At 39.1% G+C, this 14,581-nt stretch overlaps 1 long non-coding RNA gene and 1 other non-coding gene across 2 annotated transcripts; both read right to left on the bottom strand.

Moving 5' to 3' along the window:
• Positions 1-1,097: 1,097 nt before the first annotated feature.
• On the bottom strand, positions 1,098-1,204 carry LOC118487683. Its single transcript, XR_004882626.1, has one exon. It is a non-coding gene; the product is annotated as a small nucleolar RNA R71 (small nucleolar RNA).
• Positions 1,205-6,236: 5,032 nt separating this feature from the next.
• Positions 6,237-8,268, bottom strand: LOC118487677. The gene is made up of 3 exons (XR_004882616.1): positions 8,051-8,268; positions 7,263-7,350; positions 6,237-6,276 (listed from the first exon to the last, which is right to left on the bottom strand). It is a non-coding gene; the product is annotated as an uncharacterized LOC118487677 (long non-coding RNA).
• Between the last annotated feature and the right edge of the window lie 6,313 nt (positions 8,269-14,581).

Here is a 14,581-nt window from a genome sequence, read left to right as displayed (position 1 = left end):
GGATAAACCGGTACTAAAAGCTCTTGTGTCCTTGGACGACCTCGGTATCTTACCAACACTATACTACGTCCACGATGGGTGCACTTGCCCATATGTGTGTTTAGTGTTAGTAAATATCGTGTTTTATAAATTTAAAACTTGGCTAAAAGTGTAAAAAGGGCTTAAAAATATACATAAAAAATATATCACACTTCACGCACATCAAGTTTTTGGCGCCGTTGCCGGGGACACAAGGATTTTAAGAAAGTTAGGAATCAACGGCCTAATCATATTTTTATTTTTCTTTTTAATTTTTTAGGATTTTCTTAGATTTTCAGCTTCTGCAGAGCTCAGCACGGGCCGTGCCTGGTCGGACACGGGCCGTGCCCAGCATCATTACTGGCAGTTTTTAGTTTTCCAAGTTACAGAAGGCTGACCACGGGGCCGTGTCGGTTCAACACGGGGTCGTGTCCAACTTTCCAGTAACTGGGATTTGGAAAACAATCACTGTAACTCCGACCACGGGCCGTGTTCGCTGAACAAGGGGCCGTGGTGAACCTTCTGACCAGCATTCTTTTCTGTTTTTATTGCAGGACTTGGAACCACATGCCAATCCTACCTAGTGTATGAGCTCCAGTTCTAATAAGGACATAAAAGAACCTCTAGAAGAACCCGAACGCTTTCTCAGAAAAAGATTAAAAGCTAAAAACCAAGAGAAAGTTTCGGGTGATCCACCTCCAATGGCGGACCAACGTACCCTCATGGATTATCTAGGACCCACTGTAGGTAACCTAGGCGCCACTATCAATGCTCCGAATGTTGAAGCTAATAACTTCGAACTTCGGCCGCATTTGATACAAATGCTCCAAAACTCCGCAACCTTTCATGGGCTTGCAGACGAGGATCCTCATCTACATATTACTAATTTCTTAGAAATATGTGATACCTTTCGGATCAATGGAGCATCAAATGACGCCATCCGCCTCCGAATGTTTCCTTTCTCACTAAAAGACCGAGCGAAAGCTTGGCTCAACGCCCTCCCAGCTGGATCGGTAAACACCTGGGATGAACTAGCCCAAAAATTTCTATATAAGTATTTCCCTCCCGCTAAAACGGCTAAATTAATGACTGAAATTAATACATATTCACAAGAGGACGGGGAATCCTTATATGAAACTTGGGAAAGGTTCAAGGAACTATTACGCAAGTGTCCACATCATGGCCTTGCGATATGGCAACAAGTATCCACTTTCTATAATGGACTGTTGCCACACACAAGGCAGACACTTGATTCTAGCTCCGGGGGACTTTTAGGTAATCGCCGCCCGCATGAAATATATAACCAAATTGAGGAAATTGCTCAAACCAATTTTCAATGGCACACCCCCCGAGGCAATAAATCCATTGCCCCGGGCGCCCATAAGGTTGATGAAAGCACTTCTTTACAAGCCCAAATCGAGGCCCTTTCTTCAAAAATAAAAAAATTAGAAATGACAAAAACAGTCTCGGTTATGGCTTGTGAAGGGTGTGGTGGGCCACATGAAAATTGGAGTTGTATGAAAGAAACGGACGATCAACAAGAATCGGTAAGCTACATTGATAATAGACCTAGGCCGCCGGGTCCTCCAACGGGCACCTACAACCAAGGATGGCGAAACCACCCAAACCTTGGTTGGAGAGAACCCGGCAATAGTAGTAACCAACAAACCCAACGAACAAACTTTCAACAACCAAGAAACGAGTCACAAAATTTCACTCAACAACAAAGTGGACGAGAAAGGCTTGAAGATAGTGTATCTCGCCTCATCTCCGACACTGAAAAGAAAAACTCGGAAAGATTTCTACAATTAGAATCAAATTTTAGAAATCAACAAGCTAGTATTCAAAACATAGAAAAACAATTAAATTAAATAGCTCAAAATTTTGCCGAGAGACCACAAGGCGCATTACCTAGCAATACCGAAACAAACCCAAAAGCGTAAGTTCATCTCATCACGCTACGAAACCGCACCGTAAGGCCTGCAGAAGCGCCACCACCGACAGAAGAAACGGTACCCCCGCCTCTGCAGGAGAAGAACTCCCCTCAGTCACCAGAACCTACCAAGGCTCCTCGAGTCCCGTACCTCGGTAGGTTAATTCGTCAAAAGACCAATGAGCAATTCGCAAAGTTCGAAAGTCTATTAAAACAATTGTATGTCAATATTCCTTTTATTGATGTCCTAACCCAAATGCCCAAGTACTCTAAATTCATGAGGGACTTCCTCACTCATAAAAAGAAAATTGAAACTTTGCAATTAGTTAACTTAGGCGAAGAATGCTCTGCCCTCGTACTTAATAAACTTCCCCAAAAGAAAATCGATCCCGGAAGCTTCACGATTCCCTGCTCAATCGGGGAGTCCCCCGTTCGTAATGCACTAGCCGACCTTGGGGCTAGCATTAACCTCATGCCCTCATCAATGTTTAAAAGGCTCAGCCTAGGAACAACGAGTCCTACAAAAATGAGCATACAACTTGCTGACCGATCCGTCAAATTCCCGCAAGGTGTCATCGAAAATGTCTTGGTAAAGGTAAGCAAATTCGTCTATCCAGCCGACTTTGTCATACTCGATATGGAGGAAGACACCGAGGTCCCCCTCATACTAGGGAGACCATTCCTTGCCACCGCACAAGCGGTGGTAGATATGAATGATGGAACACTCACCTTGAGGTACGGGGATGATGAAGTAAAATTCGGAGTTGGGAAGAGAATGGAAGACGACGACCCGGTCAACTACATGAAGGTTATTGATTCAAGTTTGGATGCGGCTCTCCGACGGTGTAACATGGGACGCCAAGCATCCCACTCAGAAAATATATAACCTCATCTTGGGTCTAGCCAAGGACCCTTATAAACGTGGCGCACCACGGAGGCATTTCGCGGAACTATCCTTAGTTTAGTTTAATCTTTTAGTTTTAATTTGCAGGAATAAAACACACTCGCAGTGGTAAAGGATGAAAAAGGGAACGAGAAAAATGGCCCCATGCACAAGAACGAGGCAACCCGACACAAATCTCCATTACAGAAGGCTCAACACGGGCCGTGCCCAACCAACACGGCCCCGTGCTGAACCACCTGCAGAAAAATGCCCAGTTCAGGTAACTGGACACGGGCCGTGTTCACCAGACACGTCCCCGTGTCCAGGCTTCTGTCTCATTTCTTTAATTTCTGTTACTGGCACCTGAACACGGGGCCGTGTCCAGACTACCAGTAACATAAATCTTTGCTTTTTAACACTACATTACACATCCAATCAACCTAAAAATTTATTTTTGGGACACATTGAGGACAATGTGTAATTTAAGTGTGGGGGGGGGGGGGGGAAGTTAACACCTTGAAATTTTGCAAGTCCTAACAACAAGCCTTACACAAAACTCTATTGTAACGGCTAAACACCCCAAATTTTTTTCAAAATTTTTCATTTTTTTACTTGTCTAAAGTTTAAGTTAGGAATCCTAAGATTAATAAGGTTATATTTTTACAAATTTTACAACCGAGAGCGTCGTGATAACAAGAACCAACATAAGAAAATTATGAAATAGCATAACAAGTCTAGTTAAAATTTGATTATATATACTTGATCACATAAAAAAAAAACCCATTCCCACAAAAGTGAGTTTTGAGCCTTTATTGAGCATACAAATTTACATCCTTAGACTAAATGCTCATTTTTCGTTTCTTTTGTGAATAGCCGCTTGGTTCTTACAACTCTAGAACTTGCCACGACGATTCATTCCCGGTCCTTACCAACTTAAACCCAAGTAAGTAAATGATGGAGGCATTAGGACTAACCATTTTTCTTTCCACACCATTATTTTTCATTTTTTTACCACCTACCCAAAATCCCCCTAGTTAACCCCTTTGAGCCTAAACCTTTCATTTCTTTACCCTTTTTCACCCACCAAAAACCCTTTTTTTTCACCCTTTATTTTAGTAACAAGCTCGTTTTTTCGTAAACTCGTTCTTTTTCGTGTGACAAAAAAAAATTGATGAAGTTGAAAAAACAAACAAAGCTATGCAAACAAAAGCTTGTTTGGAGAAATACTTCAAAGAAAAAAGTCACCAAAAACAAAGTGCAAAAGAAAAATGGTTATAGGCTGAACAGAAGGCTGGGCACGGCTTTTTCGTGCACCCTTTAGGATTGTATCCTTGCTGACTCAAACTACTTGGTTGAGGGTAACGTCGCCTCCAAAAGAGGGGCCTACTATAATAACTAAGATAATCTCTTAAACAAGTGCAAAAGTGCGAAAATAATCAAAGGTTATACTAATACACGAGTCGGATCCAAGTGATTCATCTTGTCTATCTGTTTTTATTTTATTTTTATTTTTCAGCATTTAGTTAGTTTTTATTTTTCTAGTTTAAAAACCTTTTCTAACCTTTTTGATTTGATTAGACGTTGAGGATAAACCGGTACTAAAAGCTCTTGTGTCCTTGGACGATCTCGGTATCTTACCAACACTATACTACGTCCACGATGGGTGCACTTGCCCATATGTGTGTTTAGTGTTAGTAAATATCGTGTTTTATAAATTTAAAACTTGGCTAAACGTGTAAAAAGGGCTTAAAAATATACATCAAAAATATATCACACTTCACGCACATCACTTACACCCTTTTGTAGGACACATGTTTATTTTATAAACTATAAATGCGAATGATGTAATATCCAAAATAAGGGTTCCGACATGATTGATACAAGTCGGAACAAGTGTAAATGATAAAAACCATGGTTTATGGTAAACGGGGCAAATGGGTGAAATCGGAAATTTAAAACCATGCTTTTATTTTTGGTCTTATAGTCCAAACGGGTCAAATGGTGATGATAACACCATTTGACAATATCGACTAATATGATTGTTAAGTCGTATGTTATCAAGAGCGATTAACAATTTGGATATTTGCAACGCCATAGAATATTGGTTAATTCAACGTGAGGTATAAAACGGGTCTATATGTTGACTTGAGCCAGGTACGCATATATATAAATTTATAGTTAAAAATGCAATGAGGGTCAAATACCTTAGCAAAAGGACCTATGTCGTAAAAGGAGGAAATAAGTTGATGAAAATGCCCTCGATAGGCAAATCGGGCAAACGACCCTTAGGAGTCGTTTAAATACTAGTATTATCATTGTGTAACTCGTAGGCACGTGTAAGAGTTGCAGGCATCAACCTTGGGGGTCAAATGTCTATGAACGGGTCAATCACGTAAAATGACTATCCTATGGGTAAAAATAAGGATAGCGGTTCATTATGTTAAATCCACCACAAAAATAGTTGTGGTGGAATGTAAGAGGCTATTTTAAAGTGAGAATATGAAGTGTGGGAAGAGAAGAGAGAGTTTGATGCTTAAATGTACATAATTCGCCCTAAACGGGTCAAAATAAGAACTTAAGTGTAAGCGGGTTCTTATTATGTAAGAATCCCGTGATTTGAAATTAATATGATAGGAGATATGGAAATTATGAATTTCATGAGTTTAAGGATCAAATAAACATGTTTGTTTGATAAAAACCTAAACGGGTCAAAATTTGGTAAAAAGGGTAATATGCCGAAGACTTAAAAGTCTGAAATTTTGTTAAACCGGATGTCGGATTTTAACTCCATAATGTGGAGAATCAAATTACAATTACGTAGGAAGAAACGGTAGGTCAATCGGACAAGCGGATTGAAAGATACGAAAGTTTTCGTGTCAATAACGGCAAAAAGGAAAGGAATGATGCAGGGGCCACCGTAACTTACGGTGCCATCGTAAGTTACGGTGGAGCTGATTTGGTTACGGTGCTAGACTATTGATGTACGGTAGGGAAATATTAACACAGGGGCCACCGTAACTTACGGTGCCACCGTAAGTTACGGTGGAGGTCAGAATTGAGTTATTGTTTTGGGATCCAGATGTAAATGTTGGATTTTCCTAATTTCCTCGTTGTATTAGTTATTTAATTATCAAAACTGACCTTTAAGTTGGTTTTGATCATAGGTGAATGTCGAAAGTTCCGGATGAAGATCGAGCATCGAGCAAGAACCGAACACACGTTAAACAAAGCTTCCGCAACGTTGTTTGGTCGTTATTCTAAACGGCGAGTTAAATCACATTATGTCACACCCCGAAATATCAGAGCTGGCGTGACTGGACCGGTATCTTCATTGCACAGCGGAAGCAAAAAGCTAAGACTTCTAAACAATGAACGCCCGCTAAGTACTCGAATTCCCATGGGTCCTCCTATTCCAACCGTTCCATAGTTTTAAAAATGCAACCTGAGAAAGGACATGCGAAAAAGTCAACATAAAGTTGAGCGAGTTCATAGTTTGTCTTGAAAAGATTTAAAATAAATCTTTTTGATAACCGGTTTTGAAGTTTTTGAGAAAATATAGTAAAATTATTTTCTTGGCATGATATATGAAAAACTGTGAGTCTAGCCCACAATAGTCTTTGTGCATTGCACGAGAGAGAGTGGGCCGAGCCCAAACGAACCTTTATAAGCAGGATCAGCGCGTCCTCTTACTTAGGTATAATTTGAAAAACGTTACCAAAGTTTGTAAATCCATGTATTTGTGAGCTTACATCAAATGAATCTTAAAAACATTTGAAAGTTCAGTTTATAAGTAGGTATGTAATGCGTCTATGAACATGTTGATCATTAATGTGTAGCTAAGACATTAATATGTGTGCCGACATAGGAAGCACTCAACCCGGTAGACGATTTAAGTGTCGATTCACTTCGACAGGGACACAAAAGCACTCTAAGTGGCCGCACAAGGACCGTGAGTGGGGCTCGCCCGTACCCGATAGATCTACCCCCTGTTCCGTGGTCCTTAAAAGGATTAATGGTGCCTAAGTTAGCGCCTATTCGCACGTGATCCAAGAGTTCATTCCATAGCTTAATCATACCCTAGTTAATATGTATTTCAAAAGAAAAGGGGGACATAAACCCATTGGGTTGTCTCGTTGTTCGTACGCAGAACAACCCAGTCCCGTTGTAGTAACTAGGACATTCCTGTCACTAGTCATGAAAATCATGCACGTTTGTGAAAATACGCGTTTGTTTTGTAAAACCGGTATGTTTAGTATAAACCGTTCGTAAACCATTTGAGTTCCTTGAAATCCATTCGCAATATGGTTTAGAAATATGAGTTTTCGTTCAACGAAAACTTGTTTATTTTTGCAAAACTTGCATGTCTTTCAACCCCCGAAAACATTTATAAAAATGTAAAACAGTAAAAAGTGGGGGTTATGAACTCACCTTGATATTCCTGTGCAAAGCTAGCTTAGTGTGATTCCGTAGTGTCGTTCCAAGAACGTGTATTAGCTAGCGTGCATCTACCGTATCCCTAACAGGGAATAACGTATCAGTTTTCTAATTTAAGCGTAGCTAAACTACGTGTCCGAGCTCTGCCGAATCGTTAACTAAACGATTCTATAAAGGTGTTATTATCTTGGTTTGAAATAACCAAACTATGGTTATTTGATCCCATTCATAATCGGGATGACGCTAAGTCTCGGAAACGACTTAGTTTCCGAGTGATTAGGTTATATATATATTTATATATTTAAATATAAATATACTAAGTCGTGTTAGTTGTCATGAATAGAAAGGCGTATTAGAAAGAGAAAGATGACTCTTCGTAGTTTTTATAAACCAGCAGCTCGTGTTTTGTCGAGATGTTATGCATCCCTTTCGTAAGTCGTAAAACGTCGCCAAAAGTATAGATATACTTTATATTTATTTCGCGAAAATACTTTCATAGGTGTCGCTTATACAATATAAATATGTTTGGTATTTCAGATTTTTACGGAAAATCGGGCAGAGGTTCCTCTGTTTTTGAACGATCCCGACAACTGAAGTGTCGATTTACTTTCAAAATTCAATCAACAATTCAATGCAATGTACTCAATCATATATAGTTTCGTCAAAATATATCAAAACATAACTAATATCTAGTCGAAGCGGGTCGAGCTCGGTCGCGTATAACTAAAATTTTTCATAATAACGAAATAGATAAAAAGAATTTCGCGTCGTTTAAACTTTACCGCGTCTTGCGTTTGACCAGTTGACCCGACAGTTGACTGGTTGACCAGAGTTGACTTGCGTTGACTGAATTGACCGAACCATTGACTCGTTGACTGCCTTTGACCAAGACCCGAAACCGAGCCGAAAACCCGCAACTGACCCGTTGGCTGTGTTTACTCGCACTGACCCGAGCCGAACCCAGTTGACTGAACCATTTACCCGAACCGAACCGAACTATGAACCGAAACCTGCTGATATGATCCCGAGTCACCAAAACTCGAACCCGTTGTACCATGCTATGACTGAACCGAACCAGAATGGCACATGAACCGAACCGAGCACACCCAACTGAACTGAGTTGACTCGTAAATTGACCTGACCTGAACGGAAATTTTGTTGACTGCTGTTGTCTGAACTTGAGCCGGTTGAGCCAAAACTTAACCCCGAGCCAGCTGAACCATCCACCACTACTGTTATTGCCGTAGACCCGTCACCAACCACCATCCCATTACCATCCGAACCAAAACTCAAGCCAAAAACGAGAACCTGTAATATCTTACTCGGACCCGAAACAAACCGAAGCGATCTGAACAGAAACACCACCACTGCTGTTCTACTGTCGGCATCATCATCATCATCCACATCAGAGCCTGTCGGAGACGAAGAGGCACCGGAAGTCAGAGTCAAAACTCACCACCACCGCCCTAACTGTCATCGGAGAGCAAGATCGCACCACCGCCGCCACTGACGGCGGCACCGTCGCCTGAATACTTCGCCGGAAAAACGAGATAGAGGCAGAGATAGGGGGTGCGGCCGGGTGTGTGGGTGTTGTCGAAGAGAGGAACGAGATTGCAGGTGTGGTGTGGGTTTCGCCAGAGATTCGGCGCCGGAGAAGCCGAGCGGGAGAATGAGGGTTGTGAGAACGAGGGGAGTGTTTCGGGGTGTGTGTGTGTTTGTCGGAGAAGCCGGCGTTGGATTTCCGGCCGGAGGTTACTCCGGTGACCTGAGTGACGAGAGAGAAGACAAGACAGAGTGTTATGTTTGAGAGTGGGGTTTTGTTTGAATGTGTAATAGAGGTGGTAAAAATATCTAGTAATTAACTAGTAAAAAAATGATGATGGTTTGGTTGGGGAAACCTTTAAGCCGTAAGGCATGAAGGAAAAGAAAACAACTTTTTTTTTTCTTTTTGTTTTAGTGGTTTAGATTTAATCATATACAGCATGGGTGTAATATTATTAAACTAGAGTTCTAGTACTAGCTTGAAGTAATGAATGAAGACAAGTAGATATTTTTATGATGTGAAAATTCGTTGATTGTAGTACTAGTCATATGGGTTTTGTCATTCATGTGTCTTAGTAGGTATGGGTTTTAGGAATGGCATGCTAGAAATAATATGTCTAACTTGACTTTTCCTTTCCTCTAATCATGTGGATTGTTGGGGACATAAGGAATGGAAGCATGGGTCTTGTATAGATAATTTTTATAGATGTACGTTGTCTTGAGGTTGCAAGAAATCAAATAAAAAAAAAGGTAGGAAAAGAAATGGGATTTAAATTTGATAGTTTTTCTATAAAACTAATAAACCTATTAGTTTATAAGGTTAGTAAACGCCCAACTTATATACGTATAGGTATATACATATATATACCTTTTAGCATGGGTAGAAAATTTACAAGACGGATCCTTTGTTAGCACAAAGATATACATATGGTTTTTCTTAAAACCATATAATGTCTTGGAAAATTAAATCTTAAATATAAAATTTATACACGGTGAACGTATCTTTATACTTTTCTATAATTATTGAATTTATCACCAACGTTCGTTTTCGCTTCGTGACATTTGGAAGCACTATAAATTCGCGAAACGACATTCATAAGTATAAATTATACGTATAAACTTCATATTTGTTAGCATGGTCAGTATTTTGTACGGTGTCAGTTTGTTTCCGTTTATCGTTCAGCAGAATTACCCAAAATCACCGTACGCGCATTATAATGTCGAATAAGCGTCCCTAGGCATTCCAGTAGCCTAATTTAGTTAATCCGTGCCTTAAACACTGTTTCTTATCCTCTTAAACGTCCGTTAATCGCGTAATTAGAAGCCGTTAATTACCGGTTGTCACACATTATGTATATCACTTAAATTGTAAAAGTTTTTTTAACAAACCGTATTTCCGATGTATATGTAATCATTAATTACATGATTATTTTCGCAAAATATACGTTAAACCTTGATTTAAAAGAACGGGTGTTACAAGTTGGTATCAGAGCCTTGGTTTAAGAGATTCAAGTATGGTGGGAAAACTATGCTTGGACTTAAACCTTATGCTCTTGATAAAGATTGGTGTTCGGTTCGAGGCTTGATCACAAATCCGGTAAGTACAAGTATGTTAATGGTTTAGCGTAGTAAAGTGTTGTAAACAACACATAGGGCTATCGTGTGATACACGTTACCCCAATTAAAAGGATTGGATGGTTGATGAAAATATGCGTGTTGACGCGTATGGTAGAAAAAGCCATGTATTATAATACGGGCGATTATTGAAGTTGACATTACTAACTCTTGTGAATGTCTTAATTGAAGGACACTTGCATTTAAAGGTGACAAGAGTTGAACAAATTACGGATATGATAGAGGAACGATCCGAAGTATGACAAGAGGAGCATGCTCACCGAGGGCTAAATCGCGTAACGACCGCGAACAAGGTTAATAGCAAGGAACGCCCGTCGGGGCAAGCATTACCAGGTGCGCATTTTTAAATAAAATCGCACAATTAGTAATATGCAACAAACATGAAGAGAACGATTGTTGCATATGTAAATTAGAAACTTGGAAAAACCCGGATAGAAAAATCTATCCGGGATATTGTTTCCAAGAGAAATAAATAGAGGTGTTACTTACATGGGGCGTGATGTGAAAGTTATAAAAGGGTCATGTATGTCATGGTTGATCGCCTACTCTGGCCAAGTAGGTAGTGAACATTAGATACCATGAACTTTTTATGATGGACATGCTTACACCCGATGTAGTAAGGACAGGGTGAGTGTTGACAAATTAAAAAGTACCCAAATGAATCAGATAAGCAAAATATTTGATCATAATGTAAACGCACAGCCGAGTGACAGAAGCGTATTATATTAGGATAATGAGCCCGAGAGAAGGGACAAAGAAACATGTAAAATATTTAAGGTACGCATTGGGAGGGGGTGTACTTACACTCGAACCCGGAGAATGCAAACGTGTAAAATGATGTAGACATGTATTGGGAGGCGGTGTACTTACACTCGAACCCAAAGAATATAAACATGTAGAATGATCAAGATATGCATTGGGAAGGAGTGTACTTACACTCGAACCCGGGAAATGCGAATATGTCTCTAAACGGGTCGTTTCTGTAAAACGTCAAACTTGAGGACAAAGTCGGAATATAAAAAAAATGAAGCAGAGTCTTAATGCATATCGGGAGGGTTGCAATAATAACGACTTCGGTAAAATACCCGGTTGATGGGTAAAGATTTAAACACATACAGAGACTGAGAAACGGGGACGCGGATGGAAACTTAAAAGACTCGGGTTCTGGGTCATGACTAAAAGACGATAAGAAGTTGTAAATTGAAATTTTGATAAATTATGTTCAACTATTTTAAAGTTGAACGGGTTGAATAAAGAATGAAAATTTTCATTCATAAATAATGAAATTTCATATGAACAAGTCAAAAGAATTAAATAAATGATGACGCTTGCTAATGTAAGTAAGCGTGAATCGAATAAATAAAAGTGCTAAATATTAATGAACCTATGTAAAGGGTTTAAAAGAAATATAATTATAAATCGGGGAAACGGTGAGCGTAGGACAAACTGACGCGTAAGCAACGTCAGAAGTCATAAGTCGGAAGGTTAGTCCGAAAGTAAACGAATGAAGCCTTAGACTACGGTCAAGACCAACTAATGTTCAAAAAGCGAAAAAAAAATGATTCCAAACATAACAAGGGATGCCTTGAAACTATATAGGTATATATACATTTGAACATGAATACGAATAAAAGATGATCTACGGGATCATCATAACCTACGGGATTAAACGTAGTAAAAAGGAGAAAAAAATCTAAAGAAATAGCCTACGAGGCTAAGTGAAAGAACCTACGGGTCAATAGTATAAGATGCGGAAACTGGTTGTAACTTTCGGCGTAAAATAATAACGGGAGATAAAGTTTGTATAAAAGCGATAGGTTTCGCTAAGTTAACTAAATGGGTCAAAAGCGAAGAGATCATAAAAGGCCGGGTTGGCCGTAAGATATACCCTAATGACGGGGAGTATAATGACGGCGACTAATAAGTCTGGCCGGTAAAACCCTTCAAAGTCGGAGTAGTGTTACGACTTATCACTTATATAAAGTGCCTGTTGAAATAAGACTAACTTGAAGTAAACATAATGAAAGTAAATACTACCGAACGATCAGATGACAACTCGGTCAAATAAATGACAAGAATAAGAAATACAAAATAAAGTTATCGGCCTGTGAGGCCATACACATAAAAGGCGCATACGCTTTGAAACCAAAATCACATTACCATACTTTCCTGGTAGGAGTATTATGTGCGAGCAATGCTCAAGTGATCACCGAAGTTAAGGTTCGGGTGATCGAAACTAGTAAAGTACGTAAGAAAGGTTTCGGGGATGAAACCTCTTTAAGGGGGGTAGACTTGTAACACCCCGAAAACGGGTTTGATAATCAAACCACGTTGATCCTAAAAGACGGGTAAGATACCGTTAATGGTAAAATTGAGCCCAGTGAATATTAGGACTTAAACAAATAGTCCTAATATTAATTAAAAGGGGGAAATACAAGCTTGAGAAAAATAAAGTTATGAAAGGCCCGAGTTAACGAGACTTAAAATATAACGGGTTATAACCTCCCGAACCTATTAAGTTAACTAGGGATAATTAACCTAGTTACTAGTATGCGGCTAAGTGATAAATGGTATGTTGTAGCTTCAATTGATCAAAATAAAAACATGAGGGACTAATACTTACCAAGTGGGAAACTTGTTTTAATTAAAACAAGTAATAACACACAATACACACACTAAGGGTGTTTGTGGAGATCGACCAGGAAGAGCTCTTTGGAGCCCAAACCCTAACTTCAACAAGAATCAACAAATTGAAGGTCAAATCCAGCTCAAATCAAATGCATGAACACGTATAAACGATCACCAAGTCGTGGGGATCATAAGGTATGTAAAATCTTGATGTTTGGTGAAGTTGTAAGAATTTGATAATCATCCTAATCGCGAATTAGGCATGGATTAGAGAAGCTATGGCTAGATTAGTGATGTATACTTGCTTAGGAACGAAACCCTAAATGAAAATCATACATAACATGCTATGATTCGAGTAATTTGATGAATTACCACTTTTAGACAAGTGGGTTTTGATTATGTAGTGAAGATGATGAGGTATTTGTTCTAAAAATCGTCATAATTGATAGTTGAAGTTAGATACTTGAACAAATTATAAGTTTGAGTGAAAGCTCATGCATGACTTGAAATGGGTTTTTGTATGTTATGATGAAATTGGTAATTTCGTTCATATAAATAGGCGTATGAAATGGTGTAGCATATTAGTTCATATGAAGAACTTGATTTTATAAGATGTTGGGATGAATGCTAGTGATATGATGAACGGGTCTCACTTATAGATGAGAACCCTTTTGTTCTTGTGAAATGAATGAATAAATTAGTCTTGATAATCGCTTGATCTAATTAAAGTGATTGAAATGTGATAAACGTGGTTAGAACTTTTGGTTAAAACGGTGGCCTAAAGATAACGCCTACCGAGTAATTAAAGACTGCAAAAACTAGTTGATGAACTCAAATATGCATTTAGTATACTAATGGGCATTTGACTTTTAAAAAGTCAAACTGACCTACGATGTGATGAACGATAATTAGATATAGAAATGCGTAAGGTGGAATAATCGTACTAAGTCATGATTAAACTAACCACCTTGTGAATGACGAATAATAGTTGGCGCTTAACAAGCTAGGTGGAGCTTGGGGAGAAAGCGGGTCAACCGAATCAAGAAGGAAAAGAAAAGTGTAGCTTGGATACGAGGTAAGTAAAACTTACACCCTTTTGTAGGACACGTGTTTTTTTTATAAACTATAAATGCGAATGATGTAATATCCAAAATAAGGGTTCCGACATGATTGATACAAGTCGGAACAAGTGTAAATGATAAAAACCATGGCTTATGGTAAACGGGGCAAATGGGTGAAATCGGAAATTTAAAACCATGCTTTTATTTTTGGTCTTATAGTCCAAACGAGTCAAATGGTGATTGTTATGGGCCATTTTATGAACATATATCCTGACTAATATTCTGATTGTGGTTGTTTATTTGTAATCAGGATACTGGACGGGGATATTGCTAACATCCTGGGTAATATCCTGAGGTATATCGAATTAATCACGTGCAGGTTAATGGCTGTAAGCTACTAACGGTCATCAGGACTTCTTCTCCTTAAGACTCGGGTGAATTTGTTGT

The sequence above is a fragment of the Helianthus annuus genome, chromosome 15 (assembly GCF_002127325.2).
Source record: "Helianthus annuus cultivar XRQ/B chromosome 15, HanXRQr2.0-SUNRISE, whole genome shotgun sequence".
Lineage (NCBI taxonomy): Eukaryota > Viridiplantae > Streptophyta > Magnoliopsida > Asterales > Asteraceae > Helianthus > Helianthus annuus.
Note: the sequence above shows the minus strand (reverse complement) of the source record. Positions and strands in the feature narration are given on the sequence as shown.